A 26,929-nucleotide genomic window follows, 5' to 3' on the forward strand; every position below is an offset into this window, starting at 1 on the left:
GACGAAAAAAAAGAAGAAAAAGAAGAATAATACGCCCAGAAAAGAGGCGAAAAGGAGAAAAACGTAAAAAAACGTGAAAAAAAAGTAAGAGGAAGAGAAGGGAAAAAAAGGTGGAAATGGGTTTAAAAGTGATTTCGGCGGAGAAATATATATATATATATAATATATATATATATATATATATATATACGCGCACACACACACATATATATAAACGTATTCTCCGTTGAGATATTGCAGCCGCTGCTGTGTCCAGGCCCAGGAGCCTTAGCACTGTGCTGTGATGTCACTCAATACCACTGACATCACTAGGTGTAAACAACATCTCTCCTTTGCTGTGTATGTGACTATGGAGCTGTTTGGTGATGTCGTCTATTATGGCCTTCATAGAAGCAACAGGAGATTGTTGCATCCATCTAGAACCCTCAGAACTACAGTGCTATGATGTCACTCACTTCCACAGGCCTTGCAGAGTGTAAACAACAACAACCCAGCTTTGTTGTGTATGTAACCATAGGGATTTGTGATGTCACCTAGAACCTTCACAGCAGCGACAGCTTTATGAGGAGCATCAGCACTGCTCTGCCTGAGCAGAACCATCACCGCCATAGGTTGTCAAATAACCCGGATTTAACCCACACAGGTAAGTCCAATGGGGTGCAGGCATGTCCTCTATGCTTACAGCTTCCCGTGGGTGTTGGTTTGATACCGTTTGGGGACAGCCAAGGAGGCATCTGCAGGCAACAAAGGTAGGTGTGTGCTTGTGTGTGTGTTTCCTATGCAGATCCTAAGCCCAGTGTCACATGCAAGTAGGAGGAGTAAGAAGGGTTCCTGGCAAATCCGGGTTATGGATTGCATTTAAAAAGGCCCCGTGGGAGTGCAATGGGCCCCTGTCTTGCTGCTTAGCAATAATGGTATGGGTTTAGGTTCTGCTGTGTGTACTGGTGGTTGACTGCCCCCCAGCCCAGAGTGTGCATGGAAAATTGTCTGGCAGCCTCCCTGACAGCAAGCAGTGATAGTGCCCATGAAGGGGACCTTGTTGGGCCCGCCCCTTTCACGGTTATCGCTTCTCGGCCTTTTGGCTAAGATCAAGTGTAGTATCTGTTCTTATCAGTTTAATATCTGATACGTCCCCTATCTGGGGACCATATATTAAATGGATTTTTGAGAACGGGGGCCGATTTCGAAGCTTGCTTCCGTCGCCCTATGCATTGACCCGATATGGCAGTATCTTCGGGTACAGTGCACCACCCCCTTACAGGGTTAAAAAGAAAGATTCCTACTTTCATTGCTACCTGCTTGCTGGCTAGCCAGCTAGCCAGCCCTGTGGGCCTTGCTGCTGCTGCAGCCAAAAAACAAAAGGTGGTGCTGCTGCTGCTTCTGCTGCTTCTGCTTCTGCTTGTGTCTGGCCCCTGTTGGAGCGTCCAGGCACAGGACTTCTGCTGCTGCTGACTAAATGGCCTCCTTAATTGGATCATTTGAGTAGCCAGCACACCTGTGCAGGTAGGGCATGACATGATAGGCAGCTGCCTTGATAGCGGGTGGGTGCTGAATGTTCCTAATTGACAAAATAAGATTAATGCTTATGAAGAAATATAAAATCTCATCCCTTCCCCAATATCGCGCCACACCCCTACCCCTTAATTCCCTGGTTGAACGTGATGGACATATGTCTTTTTTCGACCGTACTAACTATGTAACTATGTAACATAACATGGGGGGGGGGGGTCTCCTGGCTGTTCACACAGGTGTGTCATTGCTGTACATTGACCATGCATTGCTTCTGTGGTATTGCAAAGGCAAAGACAAATGCTTCCAGCCATCCATTGCACTAATGGATTGGTCATCAGCTGGCTGTCTATGTCCCGCATCAATATAGACCAAAGTACAGAGGGTTAGGCTATGCTATTGTGCACCTACCTGATGCATCAGAAGGTGCGAGGCCCTTGCTAAATTCTGTGCACAGACTTTGAGATCTATACTTTAGACTGTATCTAAACCTGCTCCAACATGGACTGACATTCTGGCCTACTTTCAGCCGATGCGACTTGTCTGTCGCTGAACAGTCGCTTTTTATGTATTCAGCACCTATGTATAATGTTGTAAAAATGCTCTAGAAGCTAAAGTCGCAGAAATGTCACACATATTTGGCCTGCAACTTTCTGTGCGACAAATTCAGACAGGAAAAATCAGTATAAATCCTTAGAAAATTATCCCCCAGTGTCTCCATCTGCTGGCGGTATTGAATAAGCATTGCTGCACTGATGGGGTATGCATTAGACGAAAAAAAAGAAGAAAAAGAAGAATAATACGCCCAGAAAAGAGGCGAAAAGGAGAAAAACGTAAAAAAACGTGAAAAAAAAGTAAGAGGAAGAGAAGGGAAAAAAAGGTGGAAATGGGTTTAAAAGTGATTTCGGCGGAGAAATATATATATATATATATATATATATATATATATATATATATATATATACGCGCACACACACACATATATATAAACGTATTCTCCGTTGAGATATTGCAGCCGCTGCTGTGTCCAGGCCCAGGAGCCTTAGCACTGTGCTGTGATGTCACTCAATACCACTGACATCACTAGGTGTAAACAACATCTCTCCTTTGCTGTGTATGTGACTATGGAGCTGTTTGGTGATGTCGTCTATTATGGCCTTCATAGAAGCAACAGGAGATTGTTGCATCCATCTAGAACCCTCAGAACTACAGTGCTATGATGTCACTCACTTCCACAGGCCTTGCAGAGTGTAAACAACAACAACCCAGCTTTGTTGTGTATGTAACCATAGGGATTTGTGATGTCACCTAGAACCTTCACAGCAGCGACAGCTTTATGAGGAGCATCAGCACTGCTCTGCCTGAGCAGAACCATCACCGCCATAGGTTGTCAAATAACCCGGATTTAACCCACACAGGTAAGTCCAATGGGGTGCAGGCATGTCCTCTATGCTTACAGCTTCCCGTGGGTGTTGGTTTGATACCGTTTGGGGACAGCCAAGGAGGCATCTGCAGGCAACAAAGGTAGGTGTGTGCTTGTGTGTGTGTTTCCTATGCAGATCCTAAGCCCAGTGTCACATGCAAGTAGGAGGAGTAAGAAGGGTTCCTGGCAAATCCGGGTTATGGATTGCATTTAAAAAGGCCCCGTGGGAGTGCAATGGGCCCCTGTCTTGCTGCTTAGCAATAATGGTATGGGTTTAGGTTCTGCTGTGTGTACTGGTGGTTGACTGCCCCCCAGCCCAGAGTGTGCATGGAAAATTGTCTGGCAGCCTCCCTGACAGCAAGCAGTGATAGTGCCCATGAAGGGGACCTTGTTGGGCCCGCCCCTTTCACGGTTATCGCTTCTCGGCCTTTTGGCTAAGATCAAGTGTAGTATCTGTTCTTATCAGTTTAATATCTGATACGTCCCCTATCTGGGGACCATATATTAAATGGATTTTTGAGAACGGGGGCCGATTTCGAAGCTTGCTTCCGTCGCCCTATGCATTGACCCGATATGGCAGTATCTTCGGGTACAGTGCACCACCCCCTTACAGGGTTAAAAAGAAAGATTCCTACTTTCATTGCTACCTGCTTGCTGGCTAGCCAGCTAGCCAGCCCTGTGGGCCTTGCTGCTGCTGCAGCCAAAAAACAAAAGGTGGTGCTGCTGCTGCTTCTGCTGCTTCTGCTTCTGCTTGTGTCTGGCCCCTGTTGGAGCGTCCAGGCACAGGACTTCTGCTGCTGCTGACTAAATGGCCTCCTTAATTGGATCATTTGAGTAGCCAGCACACCTGTGCAGGTAGGGCATGACATGATAGGCAGCTGCCTTGATAGCGGGTGGGTGCTGAATGTTCCTAATTGACAAAATAAGATTAATGCTTATGAAGAAATATAAAATCTCATCCCTTCCCCAATATCGCGCCACACCCCTACCCCTTAATTCCCTGGTTGAACGTGATGGACATATGTCTTTTTTCGACCGTACTAACTATGTAACTATGTAACATAACATGGGGGGGGGGGGTCTCCTGGCTGTTCTCACACAGGTGTGTCATTGCTGTACATTGACCATGCATTGCTTCTGTGGTATTGCAAAGGCAAAGACAAATGCTTCCAGCCATCCATTGCACTAATGGATTGGTCATCAGCTGGCTGTCTATGTCCCGCATCAATATAGACCAAAGTACAGAGGGTTAGGCTATGCTATTGTGCACCTACCTGATGCATCAGAAGGTGCGAGGCCCTTGCTAAATTCTGTGCACAGACTTTGAGATCTATACTTTAGACTGTATCTAAACCTGCTCCAACATGGACTGACATTCTGGCCTACTTTCAGCCGATGCGACTTGTCTGTCGCTGAACAGTCGCTTTTTATGTATTCAGCACCTATGTATAATGTTGTAAAAATGCTCTAGAAGCTAAAGTCGCAGAAATGTCACACATATTTGGCCTGCAACTTTCTGTGCGACAAATTCAGACAGGAAAAATCAGTATAAATCCTTAGAAAATTATCCCCCAGTGTCTCCATCTGCTGGCGGTATTGAATAAGCATTGCTGCACTGATGGGGTATGCATTAGACGAAAAAAAAGAAGAAAAAGAAGAATAATACGCCCAGAAAAGAGGCGAAAAGGAGAAAAACGTAAAAAAACGTGAAAAAAAAGTAAGAGGAAGAGAAGGGAAAAAAAGGTGGAAATGGGTTTAAAAGTGATTTCGGCGGAGAAATATATATATATATATATATATATATATATATATATATATATATACGCGCACACACACACATATATATAAACGTATTCTCCGTTGAGATATTGCAGCCGCTGCTGTGTCCAGGCCCAGGAGCCTTAGCACTGTGCTGTGATGTCACTCAATACCACTGACATCACTAGGTGTAAACAACATCTCTCCTTTGCTGTGTATGTGACTATGGAGCTGTTTGGTGATGTCGTCTATTATGGCCTTCATAGAAGCAACAGGAGATTGTTGCATCCATCTAGAACCCTCAGAACTACAGTGCTATGATGTCACTCACTTCCACAGGCCTTGCAGAGTGTAAACAACAACAACCCAGCTTTGTTGTGTATGTAACCATAGGGATTTGTGATGTCACCTAGAACCTTCACAGCAGCGACAGCTTTATGAGGAGCATCAGCACTGCTCTGCCTGAGCAGAACCATCACCGCCATAGGTTGTCAAATAACCCGGATTTAACCCACACAGGTAAGTCCAATGGGGTGCAGGCATGTCCTCTATGCTTACAGCTTCCCGTGGGTGTTGGTTTGATACCGTTTGGGGACAGCCAAGGAGGCATCTGCAGGCAACAAAGGTAGGTGTGTGCTTGTGTGTGTGTTTCCTATGCAGATCCTAAGCCCAGTGTCACATGCAAGTAGGAGGAGTAAGAAGGGTTCCTGGCAAATCCGGGTTATGGATTGCATTTAAAAAGGCCCCGTGGGAGTGCAATGGGCCCCTGTCTTGCTGCTTAGCAATAATGGTATGGGTTTAGGTTCTGCTGTGTGTACTGGTGGTTGACTGCCCCCCAGCCCAGAGTGTGCATGGAAAATTGTCTGGCAGCCTCCCTGACAGCAAGCAGTGATAGTGCCCATGAAGGGGACCTTGTTGGGCCCGCCCCTTTCACGGTTATCGCTTCTCGGCCTTTTGGCTAAGATCAAGTGTAGTATCTGTTCTTATCAGTTTAATATCTGATACGTCCCCTATCTGGGGACCATATATTAAATGGATTTTTGAGAACGGGGGCCGATTTCGAAGCTTGCTTCCGTCGCCCTATGCATTGACCCGATATGGCAGTATCTTCGGGTACAGTGCACCACCCCCTTACAGGGTTAAAAAGAAAGATTCCTACTTTCATTGCTACCTGCTTGCTGGCTAGCCAGCTAGCCAGCCCTGTGGGCCTTGCTGCTGCTGCAGCCAAAAAACAAAAGGTGGTGCTGCTGCTGCTTCTGCTGCTTCTGCTTCTGCTTGTGTCTGGCCCCTGTTGGAGCGTCCAGGCACAGGACTTCTGCTGCTGCTGACTAAATGGCCTCCTTAATTGGATCATTTGAGTAGCCAGCACACCTGTGCAGGTAGGGCATGACATGATAGGCAGCTGCCTTGATAGCGGGTGGGTGCTGAATGTTCCTAATTGACAAAATAAGATTAATGCTTATGAAGAAATATAAAATCTCATCCCTTCCCCAATATCGCGCCACACCCCTACCCCTTAATTCCCTGGTTGAACGTGATGGACATATGTCTTTTTTCGACCGTACTAACTATGTAACTATGTAACATAACATGGGGGGGGGGGGGTCTCCTGGCTGTTCACACAGGTGTGTCATTGCTGTACATTGACCATGCATTGCTTCTGTGGTATTGCAAAGGCAAAGACAAATGCTTCCAGCCATCCATTGCACTAATGGATTGGTCATCAGCTGGCTGTCTATGTCCCGCATCAATATAGACCAAAGTACAGAGGGTTAGGCTATGCTATTGTGCACCTACCTGATGCATCAGAAGGTGCGAGGCCCTTGCTAAATTCTGTGCACAGACTTTGAGATCTATACTTTAGACTGTATCTAAACCTGCTCCAACATGGACTGACATTCTGGCCTACTTTCAGCCGATGCGACTTGTCTGTCGCTGAACAGTCGCTTTTTATGTATTCAGCACCTATGTATAATGTTGTAAAAATGCTCTAGAAGCTAAAGTCGCAGAAATGTCACACATATTTGGCCTGCAACTTTCTGTGCGACAAATTCAGACAGGAAAAATCAGTATAAATCCTTAGAAAATTATCCCCCAGTGTCTCCATCTGCTGGCGGTATTGAATAAGCATTGCTGCACTGATGGGGTATGCATTAGACGAAAAAAAAGAAGAAAAAGAAGAATAATACGCCCAGAAAAGAGGCGAAAAGGAGAAAAACGTAAAAAAACGTGAAAAAAAAGTAAGAGGAAGAGAAGGGAAAAAAAGGTGGAAATGGGTTTAAAAGTGATTTCGGCGGAGAAATATATATATATATATATATATATATATATATATATATATATATAATACGCGCACACACACACATATATATAAACGTATTCTCCGTTGAGATATTGCAGCCGCTGCTGTGTCCAGGCCCAGGAGCCTTAGCACTGTGCTGTGATGTCACTCAATACCACTGACATCACTAGGTGTAAACAACATCTCTCCTTTGCTGTGTATGTGACTATGGAGCTGTTTGGTGATGTCGTCTATTATGGCCTTCATAGAAGCAACAGGAGATTGTTGCATCCATCTAGAACCCTCAGAACTACAGTGCTATGATGTCACTCACTTCCACAGGCCTTGCAGAGTGTAAACAACAACAACCCAGCTTTGTTGTGTATGTAACCATAGGGATTTGTGATGTCACCTAGAACCTTCACAGCAGCGACAGCTTTATGAGGAGCATCAGCACTGCTCTGCCTGAGCAGAACCATCACCGCCATAGGTTGTCAAATAACCCGGATTTAACCCACACAGGTAAGTCCAATGGGGTGCAGGCATGTCCTCTATGCTTACAGCTTCCCGTGGGTGTTGGTTTGATACCGTTTGGGGACAGCCAAGGAGGCATCTGCAGGCAACAAAGGTAGGTGTGTGCTTGTGTGTGTGTTTCCTATGCAGATCCTAAGCCCAGTGTCACATGCAAGTAGGAGGAGTAAGAAGGGTTCCTGGCAAATCCGGGTTATGGATTGCATTTAAAAAGGCCCCGTGGGAGTGCAATGGGCCCCTGTCTTGCTGCTTAGCAATAATGGTATGGGTTTAGGTTCTGCTGTGTGTACTGGTGGTTGACTGCCCCCCAGCCCAGAGTGTGCATGGAAAATTGTCTGGCAGCCTCCCTGACAGCAAGCAGTGATAGTGCCCATGAAGGGGACCTTGTTGGGCCCGCCCCTTTCACGGTTATCGCTTCTCGGCCTTTTGGCTAAGATCAAGTGTAGTATCTGTTCTTATCAGTTTAATATCTGATACGTCCCCTATCTGGGGACCATATATTAAATGGATTTTTGAGAACGGGGGCCGATTTCGAAGCTTGCTTCCGTCGCCCTATGCATTGACCCGATATGGCAGTATCTTCGGGTACAGTGCACCACCCCCTTACAGGGTTAAAAAGAAAGATTCCTACTTTCATTGCTACCTGCTTGCTGGCTAGCCAGCTAGCCAGCCCTGTGGGCCTTGCTGCTGCTGCAGCCAAAAAACAAAAGGTGGTGCTGCTGCTGCTTCTGCTGCTTCTGCTTCTGCTTGTGTCTGGCCCCTGTTGGAGCGTCCAGGCACAGGACTTCTGCTGCTGCTGACTAAATGGCCTCCTTAATTGGATCATTTGAGTAGCCAGCACACCTGTGCAGGTAGGGCATGACATGATAGGCAGCTGCCTTGATAGCGGGTGGGTGCTGAATGTTCCTAATTGACAAAATAAGATTAATGCTTATGAAGAAATATAAAATCTCATCCCTTCCCCAATATCGCGCCACACCCCTACCCCTTAATTCCCTGGTTGAACGTGATGGACATATGTCTTTTTTCGACCGTACTAACTATGTAACTATGTAACATAACATGGGGGGGGGGGGTCTCCTGGCTGTTCACACAGGTGTGTCATTGCTGTACATTGACCATGCATTGCTTCTGTGGTATTGCAAAGGCAAAGACAAATGCTTCCAGCCATCCATTGCACTAATGGATTGGTCATCAGCTGGCTGTCTATGTCCCGCATCAATATAGACCAAAGTACAGAGGGTTAGGCTATGCTATTGTGCACCTACCTGATGCATCAGAAGGTGCGAGGCCCTTGCTAAATTCTGTGCACAGACTTTGAGATCTATACTTTAGACTGTATCTAAACCTGCTCCAACATGGACTGACATTCTGGCCTACTTTCAGCCGATGCGACTTGTCTGTCGCTGAACAGTCGCTTTTTATGTATTCAGCACCTATGTATAATGTTGTAAAAATGCTCTAGAAGCTAAAGTCGCAGAAATGTCACACATATTTGGCCTGCAACTTTCTGTGCGACAAATTCAGACAGGAAAAATCAGTATAAATCCTTAGAAAATTATCCCCCAGTGTCTCCATCTGCTGGCGGTATTGAATAAGCATTGCTGCACTGATGGGGTATGCATTAGACGAAAAAAAAGAAGAAAAAGAAGAATAATACGCCCAGAAAAGAGGCGAAAAGGAGAAAAACGTAAAAAAACGTGAAAAAAAAGTAAGAGGAAGAGAAGGGAAAAAAAGGTGGAAATGGGTTTAAAAGTGATTTCGGCGGAGAAATATATATATATATATATATATATATATATATATATATATATATACGCGCACACACACACATATATATAAACGTATTCTCCGTTGAGATATTGCAGCCGCTGCTGTGTCCAGGCCCAGGAGCCTTAGCACTGTGCTGTGATGTCACTCAATACCACTGACATCACTAGGTGTAAACAACATCTCTCCTTTGCTGTGTATGTGACTATGGAGCTGTTTGGTGATGTCGTCTATTATGGCCTTCATAGAAGCAACAGGAGATTGTTGCATCCATCTAGAACCCTCAGAACTACAGTGCTATGATGTCACTCACTTCCACAGGCCTTGCAGAGTGTAAACAACAACAACCCAGCTTTGTTGTGTATGTAACCATAGGGATTTGTGATGTCACCTAGAACCTTCACAGCAGCGACAGCTTTATGAGGAGCATCAGCACTGCTCTGCCTGAGCAGAACCATCACCGCCATAGGTTGTCAAATAACCCGGATTTAACCCACACAGGTAAGTCCAATGGGGTGCAGGCATGTCCTCTATGCTTACAGCTTCCCGTGGGTGTTGGTTTGATACCGTTTGGGGACAGCCAAGGAGGCATCTGCAGGCAACAAAGGTAGGTGTGTGCTTGTGTGTGTGTTTCCTATGCAGATCCTAAGCCCAGTGTCACATGCAAGTAGGAGGAGTAAGAAGGGTTCCTGGCAAATCCGGGTTATGGATTGCATTTAAAAAGGCCCCGTGGGAGTGCAATGGGCCCCTGTCTTGCTGCTTAGCAATAATGGTATGGGTTTAGGTTCTGCTGTGTGTACTGGTGGTTGACTGCCCCCCAGCCCAGAGTGTGCATGGAAAATTGTCTGGCAGCCTCCCTGACAGCAAGCAGTGATAGTGCCCATGAAGGGGACCTTGTTGGGCCCGCCCCTTTCACGGTTATCGCTTCTCGGCCTTTTGGCTAAGATCAAGTGTAGTATCTGTTCTTATCAGTTTAATATCTGATACGTCCCCTATCTGGGGACCATATATTAAATGGATTTTTGAGAACGGGGGCCGATTTCGAAGCTTGCTTCCGTCGCCCTATGCATTGACCCGATATGGCAGTATCTTCGGGTACAGTGCACCACCCCCTTACAGGGTTAAAAAGAAAGATTCCTACTTTCATTGCTACCTGCTTGCTGGCTAGCCAGCTAGCCAGCCCTGTGGGCCTTGCTGCTGCTGCAGCCAAAAAACAAAAGGTGGTGCTGCTGCTGCTTCTGCTGCTTCTGCTTCTGCTTGTGTCTGGCCCCTGTTGGAGCGTCCAGGCACAGGACTTCTGCTGCTGCTGACTAAATGGCCTCCTTAATTGGATCATTTGAGTAGCCAGCACACCTGTGCAGGTAGGGCATGACATGATAGGCAGCTGCCTTGATAGCGGGTGGGTGCTGAATGTTCCTAATTGACAAAATAAGATTAATGCTTATGAAGAAATATAAAATCTCATCCCTTCCCCAATATCGCGCCACACCCCTACCCCTTAATTCCCTGGTTGAACGTGATGGACATATGTCTTTTTTCGACCGTACTAACTATGTAACTATGTAACATAACATGGGGGGGGGGGGTCTCCTGGCTGTTCACACAGGTGTGTCATTGCTGTACATTGACCATGCATTGCTTCTGTGGTATTGCAAAGGCAAAGACAAATGCTTCCAGCCATCCATTGCACTAATGGATTGGTCATCAGCTGGCTGTCTATGTCCCGCATCAATATAGACCAAAGTACAGAGGGTTAGGCTATGCTATTGTGCACCTACCTGATGCATCAGAAGGTGCGAGGCCCTTGCTAAATTCTGTGCACAGACTTTGAGATCTATACTTTAGACTGTATCTAAACCTGCTCCAACATGGACTGACATTCTGGCCTACTTTCAGCCGATGCGACTTGTCTGTCGCTGAACAGTCGCTTTTTATGTATTCAGCACCTATGTATAATGTTGTAAAAATGCTCTAGAAGCTAAAGTCGCAGAAATGTCACACATATTTGGCCTGCAACTTTCTGTGCGACAAATTCAGACAGGAAAAATCAGTATAAATCCTTAGAAAATTATCCCCCAGTGTCTCCATCTGCTGGCGGTATTGAATAAGCATTGCTGCACTGATGGGGTATGCATTAGACGAAAAAAAAGAAGAAAAAGAAGAATAATACGCCCAGAAAAGAGGCGAAAAGGAGAAAAACGTAAAAAAACGTGAAAAAAAAGTAAGAGGAAGAGAAGGGAAAAAAAGGTGGAAATGGGTTTAAAAGTGATTTCGGCGGAGAAATATATATATATATATATATATATATATATATATATATATATATATATACGCGCACACACACACATATATATAAACGTATTCTCCGTTGAGATATTGCAGCCGCTGCTGTGTCCAGGCCCAGGAGCCTTAGCACTGTGCTGTGATGTCACTCAATACCACTGACATCACTAGGTGTAAACAACATCTCTCCTTTGCTGTGTATGTGACTATGGAGCTGTTTGGTGATGTCGTCTATTATGGCCTTCATAGAAGCAACAGGAGATTGTTGCATCCATCTAGAACCCTCAGAACTACAGTGCTATGATGTCACTCACTTCCACAGGCCTTGCAGAGTGTAAACAACAACAACCCAGCTTTGTTGTGTATGTAACCATAGGGATTTGTGATGTCACCTAGAACCTTCACAGCAGCGACAGCTTTATGAGGAGCATCAGCACTGCTCTGCCTGAGCAGAACCATCACCGCCATAGGTTGTCAAATAACCCGGATTTAACCCACACAGGTAAGTCCAATGGGGTGCAGGCATGTCCTCTATGCTTACAGCTTCCCGTGGGTGTTGGTTTGATACCGTTTGGGGACAGCCAAGGAGGCATCTGCAGGCAACAAAGGTAGGTGTGTGCTTGTGTGTGTGTTTCCTATGCAGATCCTAAGCCCAGTGTCACATGCAAGTAGGAGGAGTAAGAAGGGTTCCTGGCAAATCCGGGTTATGGATTGCATTTAAAAAGGCCCCGTGGGAGTGCAATGGGCCCCTGTCTTGCTGCTTAGCAATAATGGTATGGGTTTAGGTTCTGCTGTGTGTACTGGTGGTTGACTGCCCCCCAGCCCAGAGTGTGCATGGAAAATTGTCTGGCAGCCTCCCTGACAGCAAGCAGTGATAGTGCCCATGAAGGGGACCTTGTTGGGCCCGCCCCTTTCACGGTTATCGCTTCTCGGCCTTTTGGCTAAGATCAAGTGTAGTATCTGTTCTTATCAGTTTAATATCTGATACGTCCCCTATCTGGGGACCATATATTAAATGGATTTTTGAGAACGGGGGCCGATTTCGAAGCTTGCTTCCGTCGCCCTATGCATTGACCCGATATGGCAGTATCTTCGGGTACAGTGCACCACCCCCTTACAGGGTTAAAAAGAAAGATTCCTACTTTCATTGCTACCTGCTTGCTGGCTAGCCAGCTAGCCAGCCCTGTGGGCCTTGCTGCTGCTGCAGCCAAAAAACAAAAGGTGGTGCTGCTGCTGCTTCTGCTGCTTCTGCTTCTGCTTGTGTCTGGCCCCTGTTGGAGCGTCCAGGCACAGGACTTCTGCTGCTGCTGACTAAATGGCCTCCTTAATTGGATCATTTGAGTAGCCAGCACACCTGTGCAGGTAGGGCATGACATGATAGGCAGCTGCCTTGATAGCGGGTGGGTGCTGAATGTTCCTAATTGACAAAATAAGATTAATGCTTATGAAGAAATATAAAATCTCATCCCTTCCCCAATATCGCGCCACACCCCTACCCCTTAATTCCCTGGTTGAACGTGATGGACATATGTCTTTTTTCGACCGTACTAACTATGTAACTATGTAACATAACATGGGGGGGGGGGGTCTCCTGGCTGTTCACACAGGTGTGTCATTGCTGTACATTGACCATGCATTGCTTCTGTGGTATTGCAAAGGCAAAGACAAATGCTTCCAGCCATCCATTGCACTAATGGATTGGTCATCAGCTGGCTGTCTATGTCCCGCATCAATATAGACCAAAGTACAGAGGGTTAGGCTATGCTATTGTGCACCTACCTGATGCATCAGAAGGTGCGAGGCCCTTGCTAAATTCTGTGCACAGACTTTGAGATCTATACTTTAGACTGTATCTAAACCTGCTCCAACATGGACTGACATTCTGGCCTACTTTCAGCCGATGCGACTTGTCTGTCGCTGAACAGTCGCTTTTTATGTATTCAGCACCTATGTATAATGTTGTAAAAATGCTCTAGAAGCTAAAGTCGCAGAAATGTCACACATATTTGGCCTGCAACTTTCTGTGCGACAAATTCAGACAGGAAAAATCAGTATAAATCCTTAGAAAATTATCCCCCAGTGTCTCCATCTGCTGGCGGTATTGAATAAGCATTGCTGCACTGATGGGGTATGCATTAGACGAAAAAAAAGAAGAAAAAGAAGAATAATACGCCCAGAAAAGAGGCGAAAAGGAGAAAAACGTAAAAAAACGTGAAAAAAAAGTAAGAGGAAGAGAAGGGAAAAAAAGGTGGAAATGGGTTTAAAAGTGATTTCGGCGGAGAAATATATATATATATATATATATATATATATATATATATATATATATATACGCGCACACACACACATATATATAAACGTATTCTCCGTTGAGATATTGCAGCCGCTGCTGTGTCCAGGCCCAGGAGCCTTAGCACTGTGCTGTGATGTCACTCAATACCACTGACATCACTAGGTGTAAACAACATCTCTCCTTTGCTGTGTATGTGACTATGGAGCTGTTTGGTGATGTCGTCTATTATGGCCTTCATAGAAGCAACAGGAGATTGTTGCATCCATCTAGAACCCTCAGAACTACAGTGCTATGATGTCACTCACTTCCACAGGCCTTGCAGAGTGTAAACAACAACAACCCAGCTTTGTTGTGTATGTAACCATAGGGATTTGTGATGTCACCTAGAACCTTCACAGCAGCGACAGCTTTATGAGGAGCATCAGCACTGCTCTGCCTGAGCAGAACCATCACCGCCATAGGTTGTCAAATAACCCGGATTTAACCCACACAGGTAAGTCCAATGGGGTGCAGGCATGTCCTCTATGCTTACAGCTTCCCGTGGGTGTTGGTTTGATACCGTTTGGGGACAGCCAAGGAGGCATCTGCAGGCAACAAAGGTAGGTGTGTGCTTGTGTGTGTGTTTCCTATGCAGATCCTAAGCCCAGTGTCACATGCAAGTAGGAGGAGTAAGAAGGGTTCCTGGCAAATCCGGGTTATGGATTGCATTTAAAAAGGCCCCGTGGGAGTGCAATGGGCCCCTGTCTTGCTGCTTAGCAATAATGGTATGGGTTTAGGTTCTGCTGTGTGTACTGGTGGTTGACTGCCCCCCAGCCCAGAGTGTGCATGGAAAATTGTCTGGCAGCCTCCCTGACAGCAAGCAGTGATAGTGCCCATGAAGGGGACCTTGTTGGGCCCGCCCCTTTCACGGTTATCGCTTCTCGGCCTTTTGGCTAAGATCAAGTGTAGTATCTGTTCTTATCAGTTTTCATGCTGGTGGGGATGGGTGCTGCATGGAGGATGCAGGTGTACCAGGGCTTTCCGGGGCTGGTTCTGAGGAATCAGCTCGACGGCTGCCCCGATGTGACCTGTTCCCTCCGGGTCTCGCCATGAGGCTGAGAGGGTCTAGAGCCGAGGTACTTTTGTGCCTCGGGGAGTGGTGACCCCGAGGTGCCGAAACTCACTGGGAGAATAGGCTCACTGAGTTGAAGCACGGGCACCATAATCTCTTCACCTTGTGGCACTCACCTCTTGATTCCCGGCCTTCTGGCTAGGATCAGAGAAATTTTTATAGATCCGGCCGGATGTCCGGGCAGTATATCTGCACACATTCACTTATTTATTTATTTTTTGTCTCACTGTGTCACTTTTTGCGTGTTGTGTGTTCACAGGATTTGTCAGGATGCGGTAGCCCTTCTGGGTGTCCCTCCTGGCGGTCTAGGGGAGGTGTGTGTGGCCATTAGGTTCCGCACCTCCCTGCAAACACCCCGGGTACTCCTGCTTCGCAGGGTACCTACCGTAATCGGCTCTGCGGGCAGATACCTTGGCTAACGCCAAGGGGGATGCCGGGAGCATTTGTGGTCTCCTAGTAGCTTCGGCGAAAAGGGACATCGAACCTGGAACCTCGCAGGTACCTTTTGGTCCGGAGGCGAAGGGTAAGGTTTGTTGGGGGGCCTCTCTCCTATCGGAGAAGGGCTTGCGATAGACCGCATCCTTTGTGCACTTTTTTTTAGTGTAACACGTTTGCACTTTTTCTTGCACTTTGGGTGAATCGAAAGCACGTTCCTCGGCTTTAGATAAAAAAAAAAAAAAAATCTGTTCTTATCAGTTTAATATCTGATACGTCCCCTATCTGGGGACCATATATTAAATGGATTTTTGAGAACGGGGGCCGATTTCGAAGCTTGCTTCCGTCGCCCTATGCATTGACCCGATATGGCAGTATCTTCGGGTACAGTGCACCACCCCCTTACAGGGTTAAAAAGAAAGATTCCTACTTTCATTGCTACCTGCTTGCTGGCTAGCCAGCTAGCCAGCCCTGTGGGCCTTGCTGCTGCTGCAGCCAAAAAACAAAAGGTGGTGCTGCTGCTGCTTCTGCTGCTTCTGCTTCTGCTTGTGTCTGGCCCCTGTTGGAGCGTCCAGGCACAGGACTTCTGCTGCTGCTGACTAAATGGCCTCCTTAATTGGATCATTTGAGTAGCCAGCACACCTGTGCAGGTAGGGCATGACATGATAGGCAGCTGCCTTGATAGCGGGTGGGTGCTGAATGTTCCTAATTGACAAAATAAGATTAATGCTTATGAAGAAATATAAAATCTCATCCCTTCCCCAATATCGCGCCACACCCCTACCCCTTAATTCCCTGGTTGAACGTGATGGACATATGTCTTTTTTCGACCGTACTAACTATGTAACTATGTAACATAACATGGGGGGGGGGGGTCTCCTGGCTGTTCACACAGGTGTGTCATTGCTGTACATTGACCATGCATTGCTTCTGTGGTATTGCAAAGGCAAAGACAAATGCTTCCAGCCATCCATTGCACTAATGGATTGGTCATCAGCTGGCTGTCTATGTCCCGCATCAATATAGACCAAAGTACAGAGGGTTAGGCTATGCTATTGTGCACCTACCTGATGCATCAGAAGGTGCGAGGCCCTTGCTAAATTCTGTGCACAGACTTTGAGATCTATACTTTAGACTGTATCTAAACCTGCTCCAACATGGACTGACATTCTGGCCTACTTTCAGCCGATGCGACTTGTCTGTCGCTGAACAGTCGCTTTTTATGTATTCAGCACCTATGTATAATGTTGTAAAAATGCTCTAGAAGCTAAAGTCGCAGAAATGTCACACATATTTGGCCTGCAACTTTCTGTGCGACAAATTCAGACAGGAAAAATCAGTATAAATCCTTAGAAAATTATCCCCCAGTGTCTCCATCTGCTGGCGGTATTGAATAAGCATTGCTGCACTGATGGGGTATGCATTAGACGAAAAAAAAGAAGAAAAAGAAGAATAATACGCCCAGAAAAGAGGCGAAAAGGAGAAAAACGTAAAAAAACGTGAAAAAAAAGTAAGAGGAAGAGAAGGGAAAAAAAGGTGGAAATGGGTTTAAAAGTGATTTCGGCGGAGAAATATATATATATATATATATATATATATATATATATATATATATATATATACGCGCACACACACACATATATATAAACGTATTCTCCGTTGAGATATTGCAGCCGCTGCTGTGTCCAGGCCCAGGAGCCTTAGCACTGTGCTGTGATGTCACTCAATACCACTGACATCACTAGGTGTAAACAACATCTCTCCTTTGCTGTGTATGTGACTATGGAGCTGTTTGGTGATGTCGTCTATTATGGCCTTCATAGAAGCAACAGGAGATTGTTGCATCCATCTAGAACCCTCAGAACTACAGTGCTATGATGTCACTCACTTCCACAGGCCTTGCAGAGTGTAAACAACAACAACCCAGCTTTGTTGTGTATGTAACCATAGGGATTTGTGATGTCACCTAGAACCTTCACAGCAGCGACAGCTTTATGAGGAGCATCAGCACTGCTCTGCCTGAGCAGAACCATCACCGCCATAGGTTGTCAAATAACCCGGATTTAACCCACACAGGTAAGTCCAATGGGGTGCAGGCATGTCCTCTATGCTTACAGCTTCCCGTGGGTGTTGGTTTGATACCGTTTGGGGACAGCCAAGGAGGCATCTGCAGGCAACAAAGGTAGGTGTGTGCTTGTGTGTGTGTTTCCTATGCAGATCCTAAGCCCAGTGTCACATGCAAGTAGGAGGAGTAAGAAGGGTTCCTGGCAAATCCGGGTTATGGATTGCATTTAAAAAGGCCCCGTGGGAGTGCAATGGGCCCCTGTCTTGCTGCTTAGCAATAATGGTATGGGTTTAGGTTCTGCTGTGTGTACTGGTGGTTGACTGCCCCCCAGCCCAGAGTGTGCATGGAAAATTGTCTGGCAGCCTCCCTGACAGCAAGCAGTGATAGTGCCCATGAAGGGGACCTTGTTGGGCCCGCCCCTTTCACGGTTATCGCTTCTCGGCCTTTTGGCTAAGATCAAGTGTAGTATCTGTTCTTATCAGTTTAATATCTGATACGTCCCCTATCTGGGGACCATATATTAAATGGATTTTTGAGAACGGGGGCCGATTTCGAAGCTTGCTTCCGTCGCCCTATGCATTGACCCGATATGGCAGTATCTTCGGGTACAGTGCACCACCCCCTTACAGGGTTAAAAAGAAAGATTCCTACTTTCATTGCTACCTGCTTGCTGGCTAGCCAGCTAGCCAGCCCTGTGGGCCTTGCTGCTGCTGCAGCCAAAAAACAAAAGGTGGTGCTGCTGCTGCTTCTGCTGCTTCTGCTTCTGCTTGTGTCTGGCCCCTGTTGGAGCGTCCAGGCACAGGACTTCTGCTGCTGCTGACTAAATGGCCTCCTTAATTGGATCATTTGAGTAGCCAGCACACCTGTGCAGGTAGGGCATGACATGATAGGCAGCTGCCTTGATAGCGGGTGGGTGCTGAATGTTCCTAATTGACAAAATAAGATTAATGCTTATGAAGAAATATAAAATCTCATCCCTTCCCCAATATCGCGCCACACCCCTACCCCTTAATTCCCTGGTTGAACGTGATGGACATATGTCTTTTTTCGACCGTACTAACTATGTAACTATGTAACATAACATGGGGGGGGGGGGGTCTCCTGGCTGTTCACACAGGTGTGTCATTGCTGTACATTGACCATGCATTGCTTCTGTGGTATTGCAAAGGCAAAGACAAATGCTTCCAGCCATCCATTGCACTAATGGATTGGTCATCAGCTGGCTGTCTATGTCCCGCATCAATATAGACCAAAGTACAGAGGGTTAGGCTATGCTATTGTGCACCTACCTGATGCATCAGAAGGTGCGAGGCCCTTGCTAAATTCTGTGCACAGACTTTGAGATCTATACTTTAGACTGTATCTAAACCTGCTCCAACATGGACTGACATTCTGGCCTACTTTCAGCCGATGCGACTTGTCTGTCGCTGAACAGTCGCTTTTTATGTATTCAGCACCTATGTATAATGTTGTAAAAATGCTCTAGAAGCTAAAGTCGCAGAAATGTCACACATATTTGGCCTGCAACTTTCTGTGCGACAAATTCAGACAGGAAAAATCAGTATAAATCCTTAGAAAATTATCCCCCAGTGTCTCCATCTGCTGGCGGTATTGAATAAGCATTGCTGCACTGATGGGGTATGCATTAGACGAAAAAAAAGAAGAAAAAGAAGAATAATACGCCCAGAAAAGAGGCGAAAAGGAGAAAAACGTAAAAAAACGTGAAAAAAAAGTAAGAGGAAGAGAAGGGAAAAAAAGGTGGAAATGGGTTTAAAAGTGATTTCGGCGGAGAAATATATATATATATATATATATATATATATATATATATATATATATACGCGCACACACACACATATATATAAACGTATTCTCCGTTGAGATATTGCAGCCGCTGCTGTGTCCAGGCCCAGGAGCCTTAGCACTGTGCTGTGATGTCACTCAATACCACTGACATCACTAGGTGTAAACAACATCTCTCCTTTGCTGTGTATGTGACTATGGAGCTGTTTGGTGATGTCGTCTATTATGGCCTTCATAGAAGCAACAGGAGATTGTTGCATCCATCTAGAACCCTCAGAACTACAGTGCTATGATGTCACTCACTTCCACAGGCCTTGCAGAGTGTAAACAACAACAACCCAGCTTTGTTGTGTATGTAACCATAGGGATTTGTGATGTCACCTAGAACCTTCACAGCAGCGACAGCTTTATGAGGAGCATCAGCACTGCTCTGCCTGAGCAGAACCATCACCGCCATAGGTTGTCAAATAACCCGGATTTAACCCACACAGGTAAGTCCAATGGGGTGCAGGCATGTCCTCTATGCTTACAGCTTCCCGTGGGTGTTGGTTTGATACCGTTTGGGGACAGCCAAGGAGGCATCTGCAGGCAACAAAGGTAGGTGTGTGCTTGTGTGTGTGTTTCCTATGCAGATCCTAAGCCCAGTGTCACATGCAAGTAGGAGGAGTAAGAAGGGTTCCTGGCAAATCCGGGTTATGGATTGCATTTAAAAAGGCCCCGTGGGAGTGCAATGGGCCCCTGTCTTGCTGCTTAGCAATAATGGTATGGGTTTAGGTTCTGCTGTGTGTACTGGTGGTTGACTGCCCCCCAGCCCAGAGTGTGCATGGAAAATTGTCTGGCAGCCTCCCTGACAGCAAGCAGTGATAGTGCCCATGAAGGGGACCTTGTTGGGCCCGCCCCTTTCACGGTTATCGCTTCTCGGCCTTTTGGCTAAGATCAAGTGTAGTATCTGTTCTTATCAGTTTAATATCTGATACGTCCCCTATCTGGGGACCATATATTAAATGGATTTTTGAGAACGGGGGCCGATTTCGAAGCTTGCTTCCGTCGCCCTATGCATTGACCCGATATGGCAGTATCTTCGGGTACAGTGCACCACCCCCTTACAGGGTTAAAAAGAAAGATTCCTACTTTCATTGCTACCTGCTTGCTGGCTAGCCAGCTAGCCAGCCCTGTGGGCCTTGCTGCTGCTGCAGCCAAAAAACAAAAGGTGGTGCTGCTGCTGCTTCTGCTGCTTCTGCTTCTGCTTGTGTCTGGCCCCTGTTGGAGCGTCCAGGCACAGGACTTCTGCTGCTGCTGACTAAATGGCCTCCTTAATTGGATCATTTGAGTAGCCAGCACACCTGTGCAGGTAGGGCATGACATGATAGGCAGCTGCCTTGATAGCGGGTGGGTGCTGAATGTTCCTAATTGACAAAATAAGATTAATGCTTATGAAGAAATATAAAATCTCATCCCTTCCCCAATATCGCGCCACACCCCTACCCCTTAATTCCCTGGTTGAACGTGATGGACATATGTCTTTTTTCGACCGTACTAACTATGTAACTATGTAACATAACATGGGGGGGGGGGGGTCTCCTGGCTGTTCACACAGGTGTGTCATTGCTGTACATTGACCATGCATTGCTTCTGTGGTATTGCAAAGGCAAAGACAAATGCTTCCAGCCATCCATTGCACTAATGGATTGGTCATCAGCTGGCTGTCTATGTCCCGCATCAATATAGACCAAAGTACAGAGGGTTAGGCTATGCTATTGTGCACCTACCTGATGCATCAGAAGGTGCGAGGCCCTTGCTAAATTCTGTGCACAGACTTTGAGATCTATACTTTAGACTGTATCTAAACCTGCTCCAACATGGACTGACATTCTGGCCTACTTTCAGCCGATGCGACTTGTCTGTCGCTGAACAGTCGCTTTTTATGTATTCAGCACCTATGTATAATGTTGTAAAAATGCTCTAGAAGCTAAAGTCGCAGAAATGTCACACATATTTGGCCTGCAACTTTCTGTGCGACAAATTCAGACAGGAAAAATCAGTATAAATCCTTAGAAAATTATCCCCCAGTGTCTCCATCTGCTGGCGGTATTGAATAAGCATTGCTGCACTGATGGGGTATGCATTAGACGAAAAAAAAGAAGAAAAAGAAGAATAATACGCCCAGAAAAGAGGCGAAAAGGAGAAAAACGTAAAAAAACGTGAAAAAAAAGTAAGAGGAAGAGAAGGGAAAAAAAGGTGGAAATGGGTTTAAAAGTGATTTCGGCGGAGAAATATATATATATATATATATATATATATATATATATATATATATATATATATATATACGCGCACACACACACATATATATAAACGTATTCTCCGTTGAGATATTGCAGCCGCTGCTGTGTCCAGGCCCAGGAGCCTGCTGTGATGTCACTCAATACCACTGACATCACTAGGTGTAAACAACATCTCTCCTTTGCTGTGTATGTGACTATGGAGCTGTTTGGTGATGTCGTCTATTATGGCCTTCATAGAAGCAACAGGAGATTGTTGCATCCATCTAGAACCCTCAGAACTACAGTGCTATGATGTCACTCACTTCCACAGGCCTTGCAGAGTGTAAACAACAACAACCCAGCTTTGTTGTGTATGTAACCATAGGGATTTGTGATGTCACCTAGAACCTTCACAGCAGCGACAGCTTTATGAGGAGCATCAGCACTGCTCTGCCTGAGCAGAACCATCACCGCCATAGGTTGTCAAATAACCCGGATTTAACCCACACAGGTAAGTCCAATGGGGTGCAGGCATGTCCTCTATGCTTACAGCTTCCCGTGGGTGTTGGTTTGATACCGTTTGGGGACAGCCAAGGAGGCATCTGCAGGCAACAAAGGTAGGTGTGTGTGCTTGTGTGTGTGTTTCCTATGCAGATCCTAAGCCCAGTGTCACATGCAAGTAGGAGGAGTAAGAAGGGTTCCTGGCAAATCCGGGTTATGGATTGCATTTAAAAAGGCCCCGTGGGAGTGCAATGGGCCCCTGTCTTGCTGCTTAGCAATAATGGTATGGGTTTAGGTTCTGCTGTGTGTACTGGTGGTTGACTGCCCCCCAGCCCAGAGTGTGCATGGAAAATTGTCTGGCAGCCTCCCTGACAGCAAGCAGTGATAGTGCCCATGAAGGGGACCTTGTTGGGCCCGCCCCTTTCACGGTTATCGCTTCTCGGCCTTTTGGCTAAGATCAAGTGTAGTATCTGTTCTTATCAGTTTAATATCTGATACGTCCCCTATCTGGGGACCATATATTAAATGGATTTTTGAGAACGGGGGCCGATTTCGAAGCTTGCTTCCGTCGCCCTATGCATTGACCCGATATGGCAGTATCTTCGGGTACAGTGCACCACCCCCTTACAGGGTTAAAAAGAAAGATTCCTACTTTCATTGCTACCTGCTTGCTGGCTAGCCAGCTAGCCAGCCCTGTGGGCCTTGCTGCTGCTGCAGCCAAAAAACAAAAGGTGGTGCTGCTGCTGCTTCTGCTGCTTCTGCTTCTGCTTGTGTCTGGCCCCTGTTGGAGCGTCCAGGCACAGGACTTCTGCTGCTGCTGACTAAATGGCCTCCTTAATTGGATCATTTGAGTAGCCAGCACACCTGTGCAGGTAGGGCATGACATGATAGGCAGCTGCCTTGATAGCGGGTGGGTGCTGAATGTTCCTAATTGACAAAATAAGATTAATGCTTATGAAGAAATATAAAATCTCATCCCTTCCCCAATATCGCGCCACACCCCTACCCCTTAATTCCCTGGTTGAACGTGATGGACATATGTCTTTTTTCGACCGTACTAACTATGTAACTATGTAACATAACATGGGGGGGGGGGGTCTCCTGGCTGTTCACACAGGTGTGTCATTGCTGTACATTGACCATGCATTGCTTCTGTGGTATTGCAAAGGCAAAGACAAATGCTTCCAGCCATCCATTGCACTAATGGATTGGTCATCAGCTGGCTGTCTATGTCCCGCATCAATATAGACCAAAGTACAGAGGGTTAGGCTATGCTATTGTGCACCTACCTGATGCATCAGAAGGTGCGAGGCCCTTGCTAAATTCTGTGCACAGACTTTGAGATCTATACTTTAGACTGTATCTAAACCTGCTCCAACATGGACTGACATTCTGGCCTACTTTCAGCCGATGCGACTTGTCTGTCGCTGAACAGTCGCTTTTTATGTATTCAGCACCTATGTATAATGTTGTAAAAATGCTCTAGAAGCTAAAGTCGCAGAAATGTCACACATATTTGGCCTGCAACTTTCTGTGCGACAAATTCAGACAGGAAAAATCAGTATAAATCCTTAGAAAATTATCCCCCAGTGTCTCCATCTGCTGGCGGTATTGAATAAGCATTGCTGCACTGATGGGGTATGCATTAGACGAAAAAAAAGAAGAAAAAGAAGAATAATACGCCCAGAAAAGAGGCGAAAAGGAGAAAAACGTAAAAAAACGTGAAAAAAAAGTAAGAGGAAGAGAAGGGAAAAAAAGGTGGAAATGGGTTTAAAAGTGATTTCGGCGGAGAAATATATATATATATATATATATATATATATATATATATATATATATACGCGCACACACACACATATATATAAACGTATTCTCCGTTGAGATATTGCAGCCGCTGCTGTGTCCAGGCCCAGGAGCCTTAGCACTGTGCTGTGATGTCACTCAATACCACTGACATCACTAGGTGTAAACAACATCTCTCCTTTGCTGTGTATGTGACTATGGAGCTGTTTGGTGATGTCGTCTATTATGGCCTTCATAGAAGCAACAGGAGATTGTTGCATCCATCTAGAACCCTCAGAACTACAGTGCTATGATGTCACTCACTTCCACAGGCCTTGCAGAGTGTAAACAACAACAACCCAGCTTTGTTGTGTATGTAACCATAGGGATTTGTGATGTCACCTAGAACCTTCACAGCAGCGACAGCTTTATGAGGAGCATCAGCACTGCTCTGCCTGAGCAGAACCATCACCGCCATAGGTTGTCAAATAACCCGGATTTAACCCACACAGGTAAGTCCAATGGGGTGCAGGCATGTCCTCTATGCTTACAGCTTCCCGTGGGTGTTGGTTTGATACCGTTTGGGGACAGCCAAGGAGGCATCTGCAGGCAACAAAGGTAGGTGTGTGCTTGTGTGTGTGTTTCCTATGCAGATCCTAAGCCCAGTGTCACATGCAAGTAGGAGGAGTAAGAAGGGTTCCTGGCAAATCCGGGTTATGGATTGCATTTAAAAAGGCCCCGTGGGAGTGCAATGGGCCCCTGTCTTGCTGCTTAGCAATAATGGTATGGGTTTAGGTTCTGCTGTGTGTACTGGTGGTTGACTGCCCCCCAGCCCAGAGTGTGCATGGAAAATTGTCTGGCAGCCTCCCTGACAGCAAGCAGTGATAGTGCCCATGAAGGGGACCTTGTTGGGCCCGCCCCTTTCACGGTTATCGCTTCTCGGCCTTTTGGCTAAGATCAAGTGTAGTATCTGTTCTTATCAGTTTAATATCTGATACGTCCCCTATCTGGGGACCATATATTAAATGGATTTTTGAGAACGGGGGCCGATTTCGAAGCTTGCTTCCGTCGCCCTATGCATTGACCCGATATGGCAGTATCTTCGGGTACAGTGCACCACCCCCTTACAGGGTTAAAAAGAAAGATTCCTACTTTCATTGCTACCTGCTTGCTGGCTAGCCAGCTAGCCAGCCCTGTGGGCCTTGCTGCTGCTGCAGCCAAAAAACAAAAGGTGGTGCTGCTGCTGCTTCTGCTGCTTCTGCTTCTGCTTGTGTCTGGCCCCTGTTGGAGCGTCCAGGCACAGGACTTCTGCTGCTGCTGACTAAATGGCCTCCTTAATTGGATCATTTGAGTAGCCAGCACACCTGTGCAGGTAGGGCATGACATGATAGGCAGCTGCCTTGATAGCGGGTGGGTGCTGAATGTTCCTAATTGACAAAATAAGATTAATGCTTATGAAGAAATATAAAATCTCATCCCTTCCCCAATATCGCGCCACACCCCTACCCCTTAATTCCCTGGTTGAACGTGATGGACATATGTCTTTTTTCGACCGTACTAACTATGTAACTATGTAACATAACATGGGGGGGGGGGGTCTCCTGGCTGTTCACACAGGTGTGTCATTGCTGTACATTGACCATGCATTGCTTCTGTGGTATTGCAAAGGCAAAGACAAATGCTTCCAGCCATCCATTGCACTAATGGATTGGTCATCAGCTGGCTGTCTATGTCCCGCATCAATATAGACCAAAGTACAGAGGGTTAGGCTATGCTATTGTGCACCTACCTGATGCATCAGAAGGTGCGAGGCCCTTGCTAAATTCTGTGCACAGACTTTGAGATCTATACTTTAGACTGTATCTAAACCTGCTCCAACATGGACTGACATTCTGGCCTACTTTCAGCCGATGCGACTTGTCTGTCGCTGAACAGTCGCTTTTTATGTATTCAGCACCTATGTATAATGTTGTAAAAATGCTCTAGAAGCTAAAGTCGCAGAAATGTCACACATATTTGGCCTGCAACTTTCTGTGCGACAAATTCAGACAGGAAAAATCAGTATAAATCCTTAGAAAATTATCCCCCAGTGTCTCCATCTGCTGGCGGTATTGAATAAGCATTGCTGCACTGATGGGGTATGCATTAGACGAAAAAAAAGAAGAAAAAGAAGAATAATACGCCCAGAAAAGAGGCGAAAAGGAGAAAAACGTAAAAAAACGTGAAAAAAAAGTAAGAGGAAGAGAAGGGAAAAAAAGGTGGAAATGGGTTTAAAAGTGATTTCGGCGGAGAAATATATATATATATATATATATATATATATATATATATATATATACGCGCACACACACACATATATATAAACGTATTCTCCGTTGAGATATTGCAGCCGCTGCTGTGTCCAGGCCCAGGAGCCTTAGCACTGTGCTGTGATGTCACTCAATACCACTGACATCACTAGGTGTAAACAACATCTCTCCTTTGCTGTGTATGTGACTATGGAGCTGTTTGGTGATGTCGTCTATTATGGCCTTCATAGAAGCAACAGGAGATTGTTGCATCCATCTAGAACCCTCAGAACTACAGTGCTATGATGTCACTCACTTCCACAGGCCTTGCAGAGTGTAAACAACAACAACCCAGCTTTGTTGTGTATGTAACCATAGGGATTTGTGATGTCACCTAGAACCTTCACAGCAGCGACAGCTTTATGAGGAGCATCAGCACTGCTCTGCCTGAGCAGAACCATCACCGCCATAGGTTGTCAAATAACCCGGATTTAACCCACACAGGTAAGTCCAATGGGGTGCAGGCATGTCCTCTATGCTTACAGCTTCCCGTGGGTGTTGGTTTGATACCGTTTGGGGACAGCCAAGGAGGCATCTGCAGGCAACAAAGGTAGGTGTGTGCTTGTGTGTGTGTTTCCTATGCAGATCCTAAGCCCAGTGTCACATGCAAGTAGGAGGAGTAAGAAGGGTTCCTGGCAAATCCGGGTTATGGATTGCATTTAAAAAGGCCCCGTGGGAGTGCAATGGGCCCCTGTCTTGCTGCTTAGCAATAATGGTATGGGTTTAGGTTCTGCTGTGTGTACTGGTGGTTGACTGCCCCCCAGCCCAGAGT

The 26,929-nt window shown here is 46.1% G+C and overlaps 11 non-coding genes and 1 pseudogene across 11 annotated transcripts; all 12 read left to right on the forward strand.

The window, feature by feature from the left end:
- Nucleotides 1-1,062: 1,062 nt before the first annotated feature.
- LOC130327225 (U2 spliceosomal RNA) lies at nt 1,063-1,253 on the forward strand. Its single transcript, XR_008871688.1, has one exon. It is a non-coding gene; the product is annotated as a U2 spliceosomal RNA (small nuclear RNA).
- A 2,093-nt stretch (nt 1,254-3,346) lies between these two features.
- Nucleotides 3,347-3,537, forward strand: LOC130327233 (U2 spliceosomal RNA). Its single transcript, XR_008871695.1, has one exon. It is a non-coding gene; the product is annotated as a U2 spliceosomal RNA (small nuclear RNA).
- Nucleotides 3,538-5,628: 2,091 nt separating this feature from the next.
- Nucleotides 5,629-5,819, forward strand: LOC130327235 (U2 spliceosomal RNA). Its single transcript, XR_008871696.1, has one exon. It is a non-coding gene; the product is annotated as a U2 spliceosomal RNA (small nuclear RNA).
- A 2,093-nt stretch (nt 5,820-7,912) lies between these two features.
- LOC130327236 (U2 spliceosomal RNA) lies at nt 7,913-8,103 on the forward strand. The gene has a single exon (XR_008871697.1). It is a non-coding gene; the product is annotated as a U2 spliceosomal RNA (small nuclear RNA).
- Nucleotides 8,104-10,192: 2,089 nt separating this feature from the next.
- Nucleotides 10,193-10,383, forward strand: LOC130327237 (U2 spliceosomal RNA). Its single transcript, XR_008871698.1, has one exon. It is a non-coding gene; the product is annotated as a U2 spliceosomal RNA (small nuclear RNA).
- Nucleotides 10,384-12,476: 2,093 nt separating this feature from the next.
- Nucleotides 12,477-12,667, forward strand: LOC130327226 (U2 spliceosomal RNA). Its single transcript, XR_008871689.1, has one exon. It is a non-coding gene; the product is annotated as a U2 spliceosomal RNA (small nuclear RNA).
- A 2,093-nt stretch (nt 12,668-14,760) lies between these two features.
- Nucleotides 14,761-14,920, forward strand: LOC130327232 (U2 spliceosomal RNA; annotated as a pseudogene).
- Nucleotides 14,921-15,612: 692 nt separating this feature from the next.
- On the forward strand, nt 15,613-15,794 carry LOC130327231 (U2 spliceosomal RNA). The gene has a single exon (XR_008871694.1). It is a non-coding gene; the product is annotated as a U2 spliceosomal RNA (small nuclear RNA).
- A 2,095-nt stretch (nt 15,795-17,889) lies between these two features.
- On the forward strand, nt 17,890-18,080 carry LOC130327227 (U2 spliceosomal RNA). Its single transcript, XR_008871690.1, has one exon. It is a non-coding gene; the product is annotated as a U2 spliceosomal RNA (small nuclear RNA).
- A 2,092-nt stretch (nt 18,081-20,172) lies between these two features.
- Nucleotides 20,173-20,363, forward strand: LOC130327228 (U2 spliceosomal RNA). Its single transcript, XR_008871691.1, has one exon. It is a non-coding gene; the product is annotated as a U2 spliceosomal RNA (small nuclear RNA).
- Nucleotides 20,364-22,458: 2,095 nt separating this feature from the next.
- On the forward strand, nt 22,459-22,649 carry LOC130327229 (U2 spliceosomal RNA). Its single transcript, XR_008871692.1, has one exon. It is a non-coding gene; the product is annotated as a U2 spliceosomal RNA (small nuclear RNA).
- A 2,091-nt stretch (nt 22,650-24,740) lies between these two features.
- Nucleotides 24,741-24,931, forward strand: LOC130327230 (U2 spliceosomal RNA). Its single transcript, XR_008871693.1, has one exon. It is a non-coding gene; the product is annotated as a U2 spliceosomal RNA (small nuclear RNA).
- Nucleotides 24,932-26,929: the final 1,998 nt, after the last annotated feature.

Source organism: Hyla sarda, unplaced genomic scaffold (genome assembly GCF_029499605.1).
Source record: "Hyla sarda isolate aHylSar1 unplaced genomic scaffold, aHylSar1.hap1 scaffold_2946, whole genome shotgun sequence".
NCBI classification, from domain to species: Eukaryota; Metazoa; Chordata; class Amphibia; order Anura; family Hylidae; genus Hyla; species Hyla sarda.